Source organism: Oncorhynchus kisutch, linkage group LG18, assembly GCF_002021735.2.
Source record: "Oncorhynchus kisutch isolate 150728-3 linkage group LG18, Okis_V2, whole genome shotgun sequence".
NCBI lineage: Eukaryota > Metazoa > Chordata > Actinopteri > Salmoniformes > Salmonidae > Oncorhynchus > Oncorhynchus kisutch.
Genome location: NC_034191.2, coordinates 54502214 through 54523646, shown reverse-complemented (window position 1 = coordinate 54523646; position 21433 = coordinate 54502214).

Here is a 21433-nt window from a genome sequence, read left to right as displayed (position 1 = left end):
GCTCCAACAGTGTAGTAATATTTCACAATTCATGACAATAAACACAAATCTAAAGTTAAAGAATGGAGTTACCTCTTGGAACTACCCATCCTGGATCTGGGAGAACTTAGTGTCATCAACTGTCCGTAGCATAACGCAACGGACAAAAAGTCTTACTAGAAAATATTCATATTCATGAAATCACAAGTGAAATATATTCAAACACAGCTTAGCCTGTTGTTAATCACCCTGTCATCTCAGATTTTGAAAATATACTTTACAGCCAAAGCAAGACAAGCATTTGTGTAAGTTTATCGATAGCCTAGCATAGCATTATGCCTAGCTAGCAGCAGGCAATCTGGTCATGAAAATCAGAAAAGCAATCAAATTAAATCGTTTACCTTTGATGAGCTTCGGATGTTTTCACTCACGAGACTCCCAGTTCGATAGCAAATGTTCCTTTTTTCCTTTTTTCCATTTTTGTAGCCAAAAATAGCTCGTTAGTTCTTCACGTTTGGCTGAGAAAACGACTGGAAATTGCGGTCACGACAACACCGACAAATATTCCAAATTAGCTCCATAATATCGACAGAAACATGGCAAACGTTGTTTATAATCAATCCTCAAGGTGTTTTTCAAATATCTATTCGATAATATATCAACCGGGAGAGCTTTTTTGAGTAAGATCGGGAGGAAAAATGGCTACCTGAAACATGGCTACCTCTGTTTTTTGCGCGAGAAATACACAAAGAGCCATACACAAATAGCCCGTTTACTTTGGGAACGTTATTTTACCCCCCCCACCCCAAAAAAATGACCCCTAGATTCAACAAGTTGAGAAATATATAAATATTAGGACGCAATGTCGGAGTGGCAGTGTTCTAAAATAGAGTGGAACAGAATACAGTATATATGAAATGAGTAATGCAGTATGTAAACATTACTAAAGTGACCAGTGATTCCATGCCTATGTATATAGGGCAGCAGCGTCTAAGGTGCAGGGTTGAATAACGGGGTGGAAGTCGGCTAGTGATGGCTATTTTGCAGTCTGATGGCCTTGACATAGAAGCTGTTTTTGAGTCTCTCCGTCCCAGCTTTGATCGATGTTTACTGACCTCGCCTTATGGATGGTAGCGGGGTGAACAGGCTGTGGCTCGGGTGGTTGATGTCCTTGTTAAACTTGTTGGCCTTCCTGAGACATCAGGTGCTGTAGGTGTCCTGGAGGAAACGCAGTGTGCCCCTGGTGAATCGTTGGGCAGGACGCACCACCCTCTGGAGAGCACTACGGTTGCAGGCAGTGCAGTTGCTGTATCAGACGGTGAAACAGCCCGACAGGATTTTCTCAATTGTGCATCTGTGAGGGTCTTAGGGGTCAAGCTGAATTTCTTCAGCCTCCTGACTTTGAAGAGACAGTGTTGCACCTTCTTTACCACACTGTCTAAGTGGGTGGACCATTTGAGATCATCATTGATGTGTACGCCAAGGAACTTGAAGCTTTTCACCTACGGTTCCATCGATGTGGATAGGGGCATGCTATCTCTGCTGTTTAATGAAGTCACAATCAGCTCCTTCCTTTTACTGATGTTGAGGGAGTGGTTAATTTCCTGGCACCACTCCGCCAGGGCTATCACCTCCTCAATGTAGGCTGTCTCGTCATTGTTGGTAATCAAGCCTACAACTGTTGTGTCTTCTTCAAACTTGATGATTGAGTTGGAGGCATGAATGGCCATGCAATCATGGGTGAACAAGGAGTCCAGGAGGTGGCTGAGCACGCATCCTTGTGGGGCCCCTGTGTTGAGGATCAACGAAGTGGAGGTGTTGTTTCCTACCTTCACCACCTGGGGGAGGCCCGTCAGGAAGTCCAGGACCCAGTTGCACAGGGTGGGGTTCAGATCCAGGGCCCCGAGCTTAATGATGAGCTTGAAGGGTACTATGGTGTTGAAGGCTGAGATATTCTTACATAGGTATTCCTCTGGTCCAGATGTGATTGGGCAGTGTGCAGTGCGTTTGTGGATCTATTAGGGAGGTATGCAAATTTAAGTGGGTCTAGGGTGTCAGGTAAGGTAGAGGTGATATGATCTTTAACTAACCTCTCAAAGCACTTCATGATGACTGAAGTGCATGCTATGGGTGACAGTCATTTAGATTAGTTACCGTTGCTTTCTTGGGTACAGGAACAATGGTGGACATCTTGAAGCAAGTGGGGACAGCAGACTGGGATAGGGAGAGATTGAATATGTCCGTAAACACTCCAGCCAACTGGTCTGCGCATGCTCTGAGATTGCGGCTAGGGATGCCGTCTGGGCCGGCAGCCTTGCGAGGGTTAACACGTTTAACTGTCTTATACATATTGGCCATGGAGAAGGAGAGACCACAGTCCTTGTGAGCAGGCCGCATCGGTGGCACTGTGTTATCCTCAAGGTGGGCGAAGGTGTTTAGCTTGTCCAGGAGCAAGACGGCAGTGTCCGCAATATGGCTGGTTTTCCCTTTGTAATCCGTGATTGTCTGTAGACCCTGCCACATACGTCTAGTGTTTGAGCCGTTGAAATTTGACTCCACTTTATCTCTGTACTGATGTTTTGCTGTTTGATTACCTTACGGAAGGAATAACTACACTGTTTGTATTCAACCATATTCCCGGTCACCTTGTTGTGGTTCGCAATTTCAGTTTTGAGTGAATGCTGCCATCTAACCACAGTTTCTGATTTGGGTAGGTTTTAATAGTCACAGTGGGAACAACATCCACTATACACTTCCTGAGGAACTTAGTCACCGTGTCAGTGTATACTTCAATGTTATTATCAGAGGCTACCTGGAACATATCTCAGTCCGAGTGATCAAAACAATCTTGAAGCATGGATTCCAATTGGTCAGGCCAGCATTGAATAGACCTTAGCAAGGTTACTTCCTGTTTGAGTTTCTGCCTGCAGCAAGTGGAAGAGCAAAATTAAGTCATGATCTGATTTGCCGAAGGGAGGGAGAGGGTGGATGAGTGTTTTAGCAGCGTGAGTACTACAGTCTGATTGAACTTCGGTAGTGTTTTCCTTAGATTTGCTTTGAGAAAATCCCCAGCTACAATAAATTCAGCCTCAGGATATGTGGTTTCCAGCTGCACAAAGTCCAGCCTAGTTCCTTGAGTGCCGTCGTTGTATCGACTTAAGGGGGAATATACACGGCGCTGACTATACCTGAAGAGAATTCTCTTGGGAGGTAATATGGTCTGGTCTGCATTTGATTGTGAGGTATTCTAGGTCGTGTGAACAAATGGGCTTGAGTTTCTGCACGTTAACACAATCACACCATGAGTAGTTAATCATGAAACATACACCCCCACCTTTCTTCTTCCCAGAGAGTACTTTATTCCTGTCTGTGCAATGTACTGAGAACCCAGCTGGCTCTATGGATGGGGACAGTAAATCCAAAGAGAACCATGATTCTGTGAAACAGGGTATGTTGCAGTCCCTGATGTTTCTCTGGAAGGAGATCCTCACCCTGAGATTGTCTACTTTATAGTCCCGTGACTGAACATTAGCAAGTACTAAACTTGGCAGCGGTGGATGGTGTGCATGCCTCCTGAGTTGGACTAGAAGTCCACTCCGAATACCTCTTCTCCACCAGTGGGATGTCTTGGAGCAGCCTCTGGGATAAGTTCAATTGCCCTGCGGGGTACGAACCAATAATTCAATTCAGGAAAGTTGTATTCCTGGTCGTAATGCTGGTGAGTTACCGCCGCTCTGATATCGAAAAGTTATTTCCGGCTGTATGTAATAACACAAAAAACTGGGCTAATAATATAAGAAATAAAACACAAAAAACCTAAATACTGTAAAGTTGCTTAAGAGCTAGAAGCAGAGCTGCCATGTCTGTCGGCTTCATCTTTCCTAATACAAGGGCTTGAAACTCACACACATCACATTTAACCAGATCCATCATTATCATATTTCCCAGCATGCTCTATTACAGGTTGATTTTTAGAAAGGTTTGTTTTAATATCTATGTTTGTGCATGTATGCTTAAGCTACACAAGGGAAAATATGATTTTTGGAAAATCTGGGAATTTTGGTAAAGTCACTGGAATTCTGCAACCTTACTTGCAGGCCTGATGTGGTCTGAGGTATGTACGGTGGTGCAATTATGTACTTATCGCTAAAGGTACAAATCCTACCTTTTTTTCTGAGATTGTAAAAAAATGACCTGAAACTCATGGTTTACAGGCCATATCAGGCCTACACTTCACACTATTCTGACTTGCAAGGAGATGTGAAATTCCCATTGGAATCCAACCAGTGTGGGGATATCCTGTCAGGACCCGGTTACGAACTTGGGTCTCCGGTGGGAGAAACAGTCACTTCGTAAACTGAGCCACTAATAGTCGGCAGAACCCAGAAGATGAGGCAGACACAGCAGTACTAGAGACGGTGATTTAATAAAGAAAAAAGGAAATGATCTTCAGGCAAAAATATAAATCCACAACGTCAAAAGTAATTCCAAGAGAAAAAATGTATATCCTCCAAGACACAAGGAAAATCCACAAAGTGGTAAGAACAGCAGGGAAAAAACAGAACAGCAGGGAAAAAACAAACCTCAAAAGAATAATCAAAAATAAACAAGAACAAAACCAGAGTACCTCAAGAAAATCCAACTAGAGAAACAAAAGTTCACAGCATGGCTGGGTGCTAACATACAAACACAGAGCAAAGATCTGAGGAACACTAAGGGTTTAAATACATTCAAGGGAAATGAGGCACAGGTGCAACTAATAACAAGAACAAGGGAAAAACAAAAGGTTCAAAAAACACAATGGGGGCATCTAGTGACCAAAACCTGAACAATCCTGGCCAAATCCTGACATATCCAACTTCTGCAATTGTTTTATCATCTGCAATCTGTATTCAGAATGACTGCCAGGGTTTGGAGGATTAAGCTACAGGACTACCTGATGCATCTAAACTGGAACAATCATTTCAGTAATGGGTGCAATAAATCCAAGTATCATATTAGACTACAAAATATTTGAAATGTATATTCATTAATCAATCAATGTACAAACACAGATTTTTTTAAAATGTATTTATTTAACCCTCATTGTACCAGGTAAATTGACTGAGAACACATTTCCATTTACAGCAACAACCTGGTGAATAGTTACAGGGAGGATTAATGAGCCAATTGGAAACTGGGGATGATTAGGTGGCCATGAGGGCCAAATTCTGAATTTATCTAGGACATTAGGGTTAACACCCCTACTCGTACGATAAGTACCAAGGGATTTTTCATAACCACAGAATCAGGACACCCGTTTAACGTCCCATCCAAAAGATGGCACCCGACAAAGGGCAATGTCCCCAATCACTGCTCAGGGGGATTTTTTTGGTTTTTACAAGAGGAAAGAGTGCCCCCTACTGGCCTTCCAACGCCATTTCCAGCAGCATCTGGTCTCCCATCCATTACCAACTCTGCTTAACTTCAGAGACAAGCTAGCAGTGGGATACCGGTTGGCATGCTGCTGGATTAAATAGATATAGAATAGATGTTGAAACAACAATTCTAAAAATCCACCTGCAATAGAAAATGGTTTTGATTAAAAGTCATGTGTATGAGTTTCAGGCCCCTCTATTGAGGTACAATTAGGCCCTCAAAATAAGGTCTTATGAAATACATATGTTATTGTCTTACATTTTCATCATTTAGCAGATGCTCTTATTCAGAGCAATTTACAGCAGTAGTAAGTGCATAAATTGTCAAACGTTTTTGTACTGTTCCCCCGTGGGAATTGTACACACAACCCCGATGTTGCAAGAATCATGCTCTACCAACTGAGTCAATACATTTGTTATAACTTTTGTTTAGGATCTAACTTGGAGAAGTCCATAGGACCAAGAATGGATGAATGCAACAATCATGTCTCTGTCACTAACACACACAGTCAAGGGTGGTGACTCCACAATTTACTCGAAAGGCAAGGTACTCTGGGAATGATTTGAATAAGACTTTACACTAAGCAGTGTAGTAATTTAACACTGTTCCGATGTTTATATGGTTCCACAGACTCAAGATTTTCAGTATACATTTTGTATATTTTTTACACTGGAGAATTTGCTGTGCATGTTTATGTGTGTATGTGTGTGTACATGCGTGTGTGCATTCATTGCATTTGTGTGTTTGTTTGTCAGTGCATGCGTTCGCATCTGTCATTTGTTTGGCACACTCTGTCACCACCTCTAATTTCCTGTACATCCATACCAGTGACCACAGTGGAAACCTAAGCTTAATCAATAGGTGGCTGGGAATCAAAGCTGTTTAATGCATTTCTGGGAGAGTAGTCACCGGTTAGGAGGTTACATCTGCTGGGGTTTGGCTAGCCAGTCCCATTTAGCTTCGGTGAACACCTCCATAACACGATAGAGACAGATTTATTGGCTTTTATGGTGGAGATATGACCCAGCTTTGCTGATGGAAAGCCAATCACAACCTGACAAATTCATTGGAACCTGGACTTCTTTTCTTTGAAAATCTTGCAGGCATACTGGCAGTTATAGGAGGTTAGGACAACAATTTCAGTAAAAAAGTGATTCCCAAAACACAAACAAATGTATAGAAAATATGTGATGCATTAAACATTAGACATACAATATTCCAATGAGGAAACCGATGTTCTTCCAAAGAAGTCAAGGACATATTTGAGTGTTGCATCATCTTGGCCTAGAAATGTATTATGGTACACTATACAGTTGAGGTCAGAAGTTAACTTACACCTTAGCCAAATACATTTAAACTCAGTTTTTGACAATTCCTGACATTTAATCCTAGTACAAATCCATGTCTTAGGTCAGTTAGGATCACCACTTTATTTTAACAATGTGAAATGGCAGAATAATAGTAGAGAGAATTGTTTATTTCAGCTTTTATTTCTTTCATCACATTCCCAGTGGGTCAGAAGTTTACATACCCTCAATTAGTATTTGGTATCATTGCCTTTAAATTGTTTACCTTGGGTTAAATGTTTTGGGTAGCCTTCCACAAGCTTCCCACAATAAGTTGGGTGAATTTTGGCCCATTCATCCTGACAGAGCTGGTGTAACCGAGTCAGGTTTGTAGGCCTTATTGCTCGCACACGGTTTTTCAGTTCTGCCCACAAATGTTCTATAGGATTGGGCCGATCAGGCAGATCTACAAATGTACAATGTAATACGGTTGTTACTGTACTTTGTGAAGCTTTAACAACTTACAGTATTTATGCAATACAGTAACAAATGTCACAGGGTTGGCTGTCGCTTATACCATACAACCTGAACTCTTTTTCCTCATACTCTTCACTTTTTAATAATGTGTGTTAGCTAACTACCATACTCATTTTACAGTACCGTCAAACCAATCTGTGATTTTATCTGACCACAAGAAGAATGGTAAGCTCATGCGTTCAGATTCAAATGAGGCATCAGTTTTGTATGCACTCACACAGTCTGTCAAAGGTCTCAATAAGCGGTAGGTAGTCTAGCAGTTAAGAGCATTGGATCACTATCCAAAAGGATGCTGATTTGAATCTCTGAGCTGCCTAGGTGGACATTCTAACAGATGTGCCCTTGAGCAAGGCACATAACCCTAGGTGCTCTGGATAAGAAGGTCTGCTAAATGACAAAAATGTTAAAATCTCACTTGACAACTTTGATGCTGTATATGTATAGGGGTTTGAAGCTAAACTGTGTCTGTGTGCTGAATTGGAGGCAGGTGCAGCGTACAGACCTAATCACATTTGCGGCTCATTACCCATTGACTCTGTGCACATATTTGCCTCTCTATGTCCTTATTAATCAGGCGCAGACAACCCTAAGTGCTCCTCTCCACTTTACCACATGACTTGCTAGAAGCAACAGTAGAGCAACAACAACATGATGTGACCACCTGCTACTGGTCCTGGTCTCTAACACCTGCAATGCAAATCTACACTGCTTGTAATCCCTCACTTAACCTCTAATCATTTTCCATTGAGAGCGGGAGAGATGGAGATTTTTTCCTCATGGCTCAATGCCAACATTGTTGTCTGTCTACTCCACCCAGATGATGTTGCCAGTCTCAGATGTTTTCAGGAGATTGTGCTCTCAACCACATTTCCCCTGGAATTCAAGTGTCTCTGGGAGTTTAAATTCCAAATTAACCTCTATGATAATCAAATAAAGTGTTGTCTGTTTGAAAGTAAGTGCAATTTCATAAAAAATTTACACAATCTACATTTTCAGTGTTGAAACTATTATTACTAATCAAAAGAGAACCATTGCGCTCTCCCAGAAGCGTGGCTGGTGAATAACATCTACTAATTCAGACACTCAAAAAAGTGTAATGGGTTCGCACTCAAAAAAATGTTGCATACAGCTTAATGCATTATTAAATGTTTTTAATGATTTTCACTGCATCGGGAATAGCATACACAGATGCTTCGGCTTTACAACCTTCATTGTGTAGGTACAATTGTACCTACACAATTGTACCTAAACATTTAAGAAGGCTCTAAAGCCGAAATGTAAAACAAATATATATATATATATATATATATATATATATATCCAGTTGAAGTCGGAAGTTTACATACACGTTAGGCAAATACACTTCAACTCAGTTTTTGACAATTCCTGACATTTAATCCGAGTAAAAATTCCCTGTTTTAGGTCAATTAGGATTACAACTTTATTTTAAGAATGTGAAATGTCAGAATAATAGTAGAGCGAACAATTTATTTAAGCTTTTATTTCTTTCATCACATTCCCAGTGGGTCAGAAGTTTACATACACTCAATTAGTATTTGGTAGCATTGTCTTTAAATTGTTTAACTTCGGTCAAACGTTTCGGGTAGCCTTCCACAAGCTTCCCACAATAAGTTGTTCGAATTTTGGCCCATTCCTCCTGAAAGAGCTGGTGTAACTGAGTGAGTTTTGTAGGCCTTATTGCCCGCACACACTTTTTCAGTTCTGCCCACAAATGTTCTATAGGATTGAGGTCAGGGCTTTGTGATGGCCACTCCAATACCTTGACTTTCTTGTCCTTAAGCTGTTTTCCCACAACGTTGGAAGTATGCTTGGGGTCATTGTACATTTGGAAGACCCATTTGCGACCAAGCTTTAACTTCCTGACTGATGTCTTGACATGTTGCTTCATCATATTCACGTAATTTCTTCTTCATGAAGCCATCTATTTTGTGAAGTGTGCAGGAGAAAGTTAATGTAGGCCTGAGGGAAGTCACTGCCTGGTCCAATAGAATCTGTAAACAAGCAAGAATTGAGACAGAGAGATAATGGCGACGAGAGGAGAAGGGGTGTTAATCATCTACATAGAGGGGAGTGACCATGTGTGTTATCTGAAGGTGGAACCCGGTAAGGCCTGAGGTCTGTAGCAAGAGAATTTAGTTATTCCATGGAATTGCTCAGCTTTGTTACTTTTTGTAATGAATTCCATTTGAATTCACAAGCTTCGGTATCTGAGAAATATTTGATTAAATATTTCCACGACATAAATGGCGAGCTTGCCAGGAGTGGATACAAGGGACCAGTGAACAGTGAAAGTTCTGTGGCTGATGACGGGTCTTTTGAACGAGTCTCACAAACGGGTGGCTGCCCTATCAGGTCAGCTCGGTTCTTACTTATAGTAAATGTTTGTGATTTGCTTTGTGAGTCCTGCCTCAGCAATAGAAGCACCAAGTAGGTATCTTTAAATGTTAAATGAACCAAAAGATATTGGGAGCTTTTGAATTGAAAAAATGCATGCATGAATGTTAAGGGTAAAGCTTTGGGGGTTACAATAGTTAAAGAATAAGTAGAAATATTTGTGTGGGCATTGTGAATTGGGAGTTGTGTGCTTCGTTGGTGTCGGGTGGCTCAGTTGGGTGGGGCCATTCACTTGCTCTGTCCAGGTGATTCATTTGAACCGCATGATTGGCCTGTTTGAGTTGGGATTTTTTTGTCTGATTCTCTTCGGCCTGATTAGTCTGTTCAGGATCTGTCTGGGTCTGTGCGTAAACATGGCCCATTCACCTTGATCAGTCGGTCCGAGTTGGGTGTGCCATTCATTCCGGACTGCTCATCTGGAGATTTTGTTAATTCTGGTTCAGTGCATCTGTTTGCCCTGGCTGGCTGGTCTGCTTGGTTCGGTTTGGAGTGGCAGATGTCTGTCCGCTTGGTCAGCACAAATAAATAGAAAATCCTACGGATACTGTTCCGACTCGATTTAGCGGAGCTCTGAACGGGTAGGTCACTCACGATACTGCTTCGACTCAATTTAGCGAAGTTCTGAATAGGAGAGTAGGTAGCCTATGATGACGCTTTGACCCGATTTTGCAAAGGTCTGTTTTGGTAATTGAAAAATGATAACACCTCCTTGTGTTGGGGGAAGTGTATCAGGGAGGGGCTGAATTTGCAGGTCGTTTTAGGGAAAACGTGAGTAGAAATATGAAAGTGAGTGGGAAAGTTGCCTGTCCTTGGTGGGGAGAGATTGCACACCCTTCCTGGGACGTCACTTAAAAGTGGCCTGGCAGGAAGGACACATTTGATCCTGCAATAGGAGAGGGTAAATGATATTTGAATGACTGGAATTGCACAATACTAGAATTTAGGAAGAAATATTAGGAATCATATAGAGCTGTATGAAAATGATTGGCGAGTGTCCAGTAAGGTTTATTGAAACTGTATACTGGGATGTAAGATGGAGGAATACATACAGTACAGGGAAACATAGACATAATAATGCTTGAGGTGAGAGAGCACATAAGAAAAAGGAGAAGGATTGCTGAAAAGTATTAAGAAAGCTATTGGAATGTTGAAGAAAGATAATGAAAAGTCCACAGGAAGAAGGTGGAATAGTTTACATAACCTCCACCATATACCAGTGGGTAATACCCCCTGATGTGGTGTCGGGAGTGGTGGAAATAAAGAGAGAAATAGAGGTGGAAGATGATAAGGAGACTCCCTCTGTGCCCTCTGAGGTAAAAGAAAAGGACCTGGAAAGGACAGCAGAGACTAAGCAAGGTGCAGGAAGGAACCCAGAAAAGTTTAAATGTTATGAAAGATTATGTGAAAATAGGAAGACAAGTGTGAATGATTTTGGTAATGTGGGTTATCAAAAATAGTGATATTTGAGGCGCTATACTGGAATAAGACATTAAGTCATCTGTATTCTCCAGTAATACATTTGCAAACGTTATAGTATAGGTTCTAATACAAGGTATTAAGTGCCATGAATAATTAATTAATTAAAATAGTTAATAGGTGTGTATTATAGAAGGGAAGGGTAAAAATGAATTAGCAAAGAGGTTACTAAACCTAAAATGAACTTTAAAATGTTTTAGTTAGTTTATGAACATTGTGGTGTTTGGCAAAACAATCAGAGACAACCACAGGGCCCTGTGAACCCATGTGCGGGGCCTAATCAGGGAAACTAGGGATGCCCAGAGAATCCTACAGGGTAGGGTCTTTTCAATGATATCCACGAGATAGATAGAGAGTAGAGAATAGAGAACAGCGGCATACCCATGATGATAGATACTGGAGCCACTTACACATGTGTAAATCCAAATTATGCCTCTCATCTCCCCATGTCTGGTAACTATGCCAAAACTATAGGATTCTCAGGACAAACACAGCTAATTACAATGACCGCTCCAGTTCGTCTAACAGCGGATGGTAGATCAGCAATAGTCCCTATTCTAGTGTCAGAATAAACTCAGATTAATTTAAGGGAAGAGATGTAGACTAATGAAGGTAACAAAAGACAGTAATTTGGAAAATAAGAATTTCGAATTTGCATTGTTTGGATTGATTAAGAATTGGCTGATGTATTTAATTCTAATTTTGACACATTACAGGTTCATCTTAAAATAATAGACGTTTAATGAGTGCGAAGCAGTGGTTAGTGAAAAAAATATAGTCATTGATAAGGAGGATTGATGTAAACGTAATGAGTGTTGACAGTATGTGAATGGTAATATGTTATTAGTGCCTTTTTAAAGCACTCTAACGATACGATATTTTAGTCATTTGAAAAGCTGATGTTTCAATACAAGGATAAAGTATTGAACCTTGAGATTGTAAAAAAGGTTAGCTGCAGTTGAAAGCAAGCAGGGAGTGGGACATTTGAAGTAGAGGTATGAGAATCATTCTTTGACCGTTTTTGATTATTGTTGCTTGGTTTTATAGTTAGGTAACTCCAGTGAATTTGAGCCGGAAGTTAATGTATTATACGATTATAATCTGTTTCCATTACGTGGAGCAGTGTCCAGTAATACAAGTAGAAGGAAATAAGTATTAACTGTCAAACTGATTAGACAGCACCAACTTTTTGAAGGTTCTACATTTGTTAATTAACCCGTTTTGTATTTTACTAACATAATGCAAAAGGTCAAACTGATAAGATTCCTGGAAAGGGGTTTTGGGATTGTGTCTTTTTCAATTCAGTTTTAAATTGGGTATACAGAAAGATGGACATGTTTTGAAAGGTATTTAAATGGTTTCAATAGGTCAGGGAAAGGACAGGAAGAGGAAATATTTTAATGGTGTCGAATGCCCTGTATAACTGACTTTTACAGTGAGATCAGTGATCAGTGATCACTCTCACTGGAAATGACAGGAACAGGTGGGATTTAATTATAAAATGACAGAAACACCTTTCTTTTCAAAGTATACCATCACTTTGAAATTCTATTATTTCCTTAGGAAATTATAAAGAGTTGTAATCTAAGTTGATTAGTTATTCGAAATTGTTTAAAAAACAAAATCATATTTAACATGTTATTTTTGAATCATGTGTTCAAAGGGAAAATTACCAGTTCCCTGTGGGTCATTGTCTTTGAGTAAATATACAGAGGTTCTTTGCTCAATCTGCATATAGAAGCGAGAATGTATGTTAAGGGATGACAGTTACTTTGAATGGATTATGGTATATGTATTGATGATTTCATTTTGTGTTTTTCTTTCAATACACAATTTACCAGATTGGGATTTATGGTGTTGGACTCTAGGATGGGTTAAGGTGCTAACTTCATGATCTGGTAACTCTTCCGAGAGGTTGCCAGTAAAATAAGGGAGTTATCATGGAAGATGACGTCAGATCGTGTTTTAAAAAACCTCTTATGGATAGGGGAGACGCTAGCATCTCAACTGGCCAATTGCCAGGGGAAATGCAGAGCGCCAGATTCAAATAAAATGCTATGAAATTCTAACTTTCATTAAATCACACATGTAAGATACTCAATTAAAGCTACACTCGTTGTGAATCCAGCCAATGTGTCAGATTTTAAAAATGCAATTCGGCGAAAGCATAAGAAGCTATTATCTGATAGCCTGCATCCATCTGCACCAGCAGTAAACAATGGAGTTAGCGAAGCAGGCGCTACACAAAAGGCTGAAATAAAATATAAAATATGCATTACCTTTGACGAGCTTCTTTTGCTGGCACTCCAATATGTCCCATAAACATCACAATTTGTTCTTTTGTTCGATTAATTCCGTCCATATATATCGAAAATGTCAATTTATAAAGCGTGTTTGATCCAGAAAAAAACAGCATACCAAAACACAACGTCACTACAAAATATTTCAAAAGTTGCCAATAAAATTTGCCAAAATATTTCAAACTACTTTTGTAATTCAACGTTAGGTATTTTTAAACGTTAATAATCGATCAAATTGTAGACGGGGCAATCTGTATTCAATACAGGAACGAAACCAAAGCAGCACTGCTGTACACGTCTTGCGCAACTCACAAATGTGTCCCCAGTTCGCCTACTTCCTCAATGCACAAAGGAATAACTTCAACCATATTCCAAAGACTGGCGACATCGTGTGGAAGCGGTAGGAACTGAAAATGGATTCCTATTAAATATCCAATGGCAAAGACAATGTATTCAACAGAGGGGAAAAAAAATATCTGAACAGCTAGTCCTCGGCGTTTTGCCTGCTACATAAATTCTGTTATACTCACAGACATGATTCAAACAGTTTAGAAACTTCAGACTGTTTCCTATCCAAACCTATGAATAATATGCATATCTAATATGCATAAATTCTGCCCCCTAGATTTTGAGGTAAATGCATCGTAGGAATAATTTGACCACAAACAGTGTGTGTAAACCTCAAAACCCTCCCTAACCGGCTGGAGAAAGAGCGACAAAGGCGAAGCCTTTTAGCACTTCTATATGAGTCTACACACTGCTAACAGTTTGGACTAAGTATGCATTGAGATACTGATCTTTCATTACCAGGCCACTGGTAATGGGAAACAGGGACAAAGGGGGGTTGTAATGAGAATTGTTATTGCTGGTACAAAAAGGTTTTGTTTATAAATGTATATTTTAATAGGGATGATGTGTGCTAAGTTGAGAAGTTTGAATTTGAGTTAAAGTAAGCACCAAGGACTCTTATTCTGATTATTGGTTGAATAATTTATCAAATGTTTTAGTTATGATTTGGATATAGCAAGAGAGAGTTGCTTTTGAACGGTGAGGGTTGGGGGTACTGTTTACATTTATAAGGCGTAGGGAAGGAAGCTCTGGAAACCTTATCTCTAAGCATCTTTTGGCAGTGAGGTTGTTAGAACTTACTGGATGGTAGCTTGGGTTAACATAAAGGTTTTTGTTTTGTGTTTGTTTTGTTTTATTATGTCATTAGAATTTGAACTTGAAATTGTATTGATAAATAGAGATGGCTTGATGATATAATTAATTGCATCTAAGGTTTATAGTCTGTGTTTTGCGATAACAGCCAATGATGGATCTGAAGGAGATGGCATGGAGACCTACATAACATGTGCATAGAACGTAACGGATGGACGTATTTTCCCCCCAGTTTTACTTACATTAAGAGTAGTGGGAAGTTATTAAACATGTATTTCTTTTTACATAAATCTTTCTCTTTTCTTGTTAAGTCAATATGTTTTTATGTTTTGTGGAACAAAAGAGTGATTTTTGTTCCAAAGGAGGGACTGATGTATATTGACTAAATTGATTTGGGAATGTTTTAGTATGTTTAAAACTGTGGAAGTACATTAGGAGTAGTGACTAGTGTGTTATGGGTTAGATAGAATGTGACTGTATTGGGGATCTGGGGGGGGCTCATAAATTAAGGTTGTGGTAGTAGAGGGGTGTTATTTCCAGAGACTATGTATATTGTTACAGGAGACAGCTCATATGAGAGGGGGGACAGCTGGCAGTGTAAAATATAGGGACAATTATAAGTAAATTGAACATTACACATACCTAGAATATGGTGAGAGTAAAAGAGATAGTGGTGGTATTTTAGACATTATGGTAAACGTTTAAGAGATGTGACTTAGAGTTTTGTTAGGTACCAACTCAATGGTATTTTTCTTAATTGCTAACAGCCGCAGAACACTTGACTGATTCCAGGCAGTAGTTATTCTTACAGCAGATTCTGTAGGGATTGTAATTAAAGAAGGCTATAGTTATGTGTAAATGTATCTGTAGCAGGAGGCGAGGTGTTGAGACAGAATGTTCACATAGGGCTGTTATTTAAATGTTACAAATTAGTGATCTTGCCATATGAAGAGAGTCTATGTTGTCAGGAAAGGACCCATGTGTTTGCAGTGTGTATGTCCTCATGTGAAAGCAGCACGCAAGGAGCCAGAGATGACCAAGGGCAGCGGTAAAGATTGTCATGTCTCTCTTCGGTGGGTGCATAGTTCTCACGTGAAATAAGGTCCAGCTGCATATTGGGTGAGCTTGAAGACACCATGACAGAGGAAGCAAAGCCAAAGAGAGAGAGAGACTAGATTCCACTGTAGACATGCAGATGGGTTGGGTCTGGGAGCTACTTTAACATCATAGTTGGGTTAGCTGCTTTATTGGTTAATGCATGAGGTGAAAAAGGATAAATGTTGGAGTAATTGTACTCTAAACAACATGTTGAAGGCATTGATGTGAAAGCATATACAGTACTGAGTTACCTCAAGAGGATGTAATGTAAATTAGGGATATGCACTTGCATATCAGGCGACGTGCCTATCCGTTGAAATGGGGGAGATGGGGAACAAAGTGAAAATGACATGACCTGGGAACACCTCTCGGAACCTGGGGCTGAAAGGGGAAGACTGGGCGAAAGCATTAGGAAGAATTTTAAGGGCTTTATATACAGTGGGGCAAAAAAGTATTTAGTCAGCCGCCAATTATGCAAGTTCTCCCACTTAAAAAGATGAGAGAGGCCTGTAATTTTCATCATAGGTACACTTCAACTATGACAGACAAAATGAGAAAAGAAAATCCAGAAAATCACATTGTAGGATTTTTAATGATTTTATTTGCAAATTATGGTGGAAAATAAGTATTTGGTCACCTACAAACAAGCAAGATTTCTGGCTCTCACAGACCTGTAACTTCTTCTTTAAGAGGCTCCTCTGTCCTCCACTCGTTACCTGTATTAATGGCATCTGTTTGAACTTGTTATCAATATAAAAGACACCTGTCCACAACCTCAAACAGTTACACTCCAAACTCCACTATGGCCAAGACCAAAGAGCTGTCAAAGGACACCAGAAACAAAATTATAGACCTGCACCAGGCTGGGAAGACTGAATATGCAAAAGGTAAGCAGCTTGGTTTGAAGAAATCAACTGTGGGAGCAATTATTAGGAAATGAAAGACATACAAGACCACTGATAATCTCCCTCGATCTGGGGCTCCACGCAAGATCTCACACTGTGGGGTCAAAATGATCACAAGAACGGTGATCAAAAATCACAGAACTACATGGGGGGACCTAGTGAATGACCTGCAGAGAGCTGGGACCAAAGTAACAAAGCCTACCATCAGCAAGGGCATTGAAGATGAAACGTGGCTGGGTCTTTCAGCATGACAATGATCCCAAACACACCGCCCGGGCAACGAAGGAGGGGATTCGTAAGAAGCATTTCAAGGTCTTGGAGTGGCCTCGCCAGTCTCCAGATGTCAACCCCATAGAAAATCTTTGGAGGGAGTTGAAAGTCCGTGTTGCCCAGCAACAGCCCCAAAACATCACTGCTCTAGAGGAGATCTGCATGGAGGAATGGGCCAAAATACCAGCAACAGTGTGTGAAAACCTTGTGAAGACTTACAGAAAACATTTGACCTCTGTCATTGCCAACAAAGTGTATATAACAAAGTATTGAGATACATTTTTGTTATTGACCAAATACTTATTTTCCACCATAATTTGCAAATAAATTCATAAAAAATCCTACAATGTTATTTTCTGGAGAAAAAAGATTCTCATTTTGTCATTTCCAGAGATGGAAATAAGATGGTGTATGGTGTAATCATAGAACAGAGGCCAAAAGTCTCTGAGTTTGAAAACCTCACAGAAAGAAGGAAAAAAACGGAATCAGGACCAGAGGTTCCATGTCCGGTGATTCCAGGGGACCAGGACAACAGGAGAATGGAAAGGAGACTTTCTTTCCAACGACTTCTCTGCCCTCACAAGGTCTTTCTAACAGACAGTGGAAACCAGGACAGATGAAGAACGGTAGAATGACCTTGACAGCAACAGCGGCAAACTAGAAGAAATTGTCAAATCACCTCCCACTAGCACTAGTACACCAACTAAGACAATGGAAAAACCACATGAAAGTGGGTTGACGAAGGAAATCTGGACATCTGTTACCAACTGGGGTAGCTACAATGAAGAAACTACCCCTGAATCAAACGTTGCATTTTATTTTGAAAAGCAACAAAAACGACTGGTACAAGTTGGCTCAGTGGGCCAGCAAAAAAAAAATAGTAATACAAATGATAAATAACATAGAATGGACAAGTGTATACTGTGTAGCAAATCCCTCATGACAGGTATATTAATAGTACCTGAACCTTCAACGTTTGAGGTTTGTGCAAATGGTGCAAACTAGATGATGTGGTGAAATTTTACCCAATTTTCTGTGCTATGTGTCAAAAGGGTGAATGTCCTTTATGATTTGGATGAGGAATGTGTATACACATAGTATAACAGAATATAACCATGTTCTCAATGTAACAGTTGTTGAATGATACATTATGTTAGACCTTCTGAATATCTGTTTGTGACATAGGGTTTGTCCTTAATCCTGCTTTTCACTTATGTCAAACATAGTTGTTAGAGAAGTGTCTGCGAGGGCAATATGTTTAGGTATCTTATTTAGAATTACATTAATGGTTTATGAAGGTTACTTTACTTTTTATTGTTTTATTATTTTCATATTCTATATAACAGAACCTCAGGCAAGGCTAAGTAATACATGCACATGCAGGATAATTGGCTTGAGAATGGATATTTTACTCCTTTCTAGTTAATTATGATTGGAGATGTTCAGTCCTGACTCACTAGTGTCTATGAGAAAGTGGAGCTCAGATTGTTAAAATGGATGAGTGGTCGATTACATCCATACAGTTTCAGAAGGTGCTCCCCTCATATATACTGAAAAATGTAATTGTGTGGAACTTTGCAAGTTCCAAAGGGGGGTTATGCAGGAGACAATTCATGAATATGGGTGATTTTCCAGTATCTAGACTGTTCGGCCAGAATTAGTAAGCAGAATCAACATAAGGTTAATTAACTTCATATGGCTGCATAGGCAGTATTGAGTAGATTGGATGAAAAGGTGCCCATTGTAAACGGCCAGCTCCTCAGTCTCAGTTGCTAATATATGCATATTATTATTAGTATTGGATGGAAAACACTCTAAAGTTTCCAAAACTGCCAAAATATTGTCTGTGAATATAACAGAACTGATATTGCAGGTGAAACCCTGAGGAAAATAAAACAGGAAGTGGCTGCTATTTTGAAAACTCCATGTTCCATAGCCTCCCTTTGCTGGATTTAAAGGGATATGAACCAGATTCCTTTTCCTATCGCTTCCTCAAGGTGTCAACAGTCTTCAGACATAGTTTCAGGCTTTTATTTTGAAAAATGAGCCACATCGCGTCAAGTGGTCACATGAGTTTTGCTTGAGCAACAGAATTTGGACAGCCATTGTTTTCCCCTCTCCTACTGTGAAATACATTTGTGGTTGATATATTATCGGTTATATATTTTAAAAACAACCTGAGGATTAATTATAAAAAACGTTTGACAAAAAACGTTTCTGTAGACATTAGGGAAACTATTTGGAATTTTTGTCTGCGTTGTCGTGACCGCTCTTTCCTGTGGATTTCTGAACATAACGCGACAAACAAACGGAGGTATTTTGAATATAAAAATCATCTTTATGCAACAAACGGAACATTTGTTGTGTAACTGGGAGTCTCGTGAGTGAAAACATCCGAAGATCATCAAAGGTAAACCATTAATTTGATTGCTTTTCTGATTTTCGTGACGAGCTTCCTGATGCTAAGTGTACTGAATATTTTATCGTGCGACCGATAAACTTACACAAACGATTGGATTGCTTTCGCTGTAAAGCATCATTTCAAAATCTGACACGACAGGTAGATTAACAAAAGGCTAAACTGTGTTTTCCTATATTGCACTTGTGATTTCATGAATATAAATATTTATAGTAATATTTATTGTATGTAGCGCTATGCTATTCAGCGGTTGTTGAAGACACTTATCCCGATAGGGAGTTTGCAGCCATAACAATGTAATAGACATGTGCAAGCAGAATTAAACTGAGCTCAGGTGAATGAATAGAGCTGGATCAACATGGAGTTAATAACTAGACATGTAAAAACAGAACGTAAGCAGAAAATGTATGCCTGTACTGTTATAGGCCTGAGGGAAGTCATTACCTGGCCCTGTGCCTAGCATTGAGACATGCAATTGCATTATGTATGTATGCCTGTGCTGTTGTAGGCCTGAGGGAAGTCATTGCCTGGTCCTGTGACTAGCTTTAGGGCATGTAGTTGTATTGTATATGTATGTCTGTGCCATTACAGGCTTGGGGAGAGTCATTAGTTATTTAGTTATTCCATGGACTTGCTCGGCTTTGTTACTTTTTGTAATAAAGTCTATTTGCATTCACAAGCTCAAGTATCTGAGAAGTATTTGATTCAATATTTCCACGACAAGTGCACCCTTTGCCTTGATGACAGCTTTGCACACTCTTTACATTCTCTCAAACAGCTTAACATGGAATGCTTTTCCTACAGGCTTGAAGGACTTCCCACATATGCTGAGCACTTGTTGGATGCTTTTCCTTCACTCAGCGGTCCAGCTCATCCCAAACCATCTCAATTGCTTGAGGTCAGGTGATTGTGGAGGTCAGGTCAACTGATGCAGCACTCCATCACTATCCTTATTTGTCAAGTAGCCCTTACACAGCCTGGAGGTGTATTGGGTCATTGTCCTGTTGAAAAACAAATGATAGTCCCACTAAGCGCAAACCAGATGGGATGGCGTATCACAGCAGAATGATGTGGTAGCCATGCTGGTTAAATGTGCCTTAAATTCTAAATAAATCAAAGATATTGTCATCAGCAAAGCACCCCAACACCATCACACCTCCTCCTCCTTCCTTCACGGTGGGAACCACACATGTAGAGATCATCCGTTCACATTACTCTGCGTCTCACAAAGACACAGCGGATAAAATTTGGTAATCAGAACAAAGGAGAGATTTCCACTGTTCAAATGTCCATTGCTCGTGTTTCTTAGCCCAAGCAAGTCTCTTCTTATTATTGGTGTCCTTTAGTAGTGGTTTCTTTGCAGCAATTCGACCATGATGGCCTGAACAGTTCATTTTGAGATGTGTCTGTTACTTGAACTCTGTGAAGCATTTATTTGGGCTGCAATTTCTGAGGCTGGTAACTCTAATGAACTTATCCTCTGCAGCAGAGGTAACTCTGGGTCTTCCTTTCCTGTGGTGGTCCTCATGAGAGCCAGTGTCATGCACTTGAAGAAACTTTCAAAGTTCTTGACATTTTTCCAGATATACTGACCTTATTGTCTTAAAGTAATGATGGACTGTCATTTCTCTTTGCTTATTTGAGCTGTTATTGCCATAATATGGACTTGGTCTTTGACCAAATAGGGCTATCTTCTGTATACCACCCCTACCTTGTCACAAAAAGACTGATTGGCTCAAACGCATTGAGAAGGAAAGAAATTCCACAAATTAACTTTTAACAAGGCACACCTGTTTACTGAAATGAATTCCAGGTGACTACCTCATGAATCTGGTTGAGAGAATGCTAAGAGTGTGCAATGCTGTCATCAAGGAAAATGGTGGCTACTTTGAATAATCTAAAATCTAAAATATATGTTGATGTGTTTAACACTTTTTTGGTTAGTACATGATTCCACATGTGTTTTGAAGTCTTCACTAGAATAATAGTAAAAATAAAGAAACACCCCGGAATGAGTATGTGTGTCCCAAATTTTGACTGGTACGTTTAAAATGTGTATTCATTGTTACAGGAAAATAAACTCGCAACAAGATCATTATTTACAAGTTAATGGCAAGCTAATTGCAGAAAATAGCTTACAGTTGTGAGTATGAAAAAATAAAACCAGGG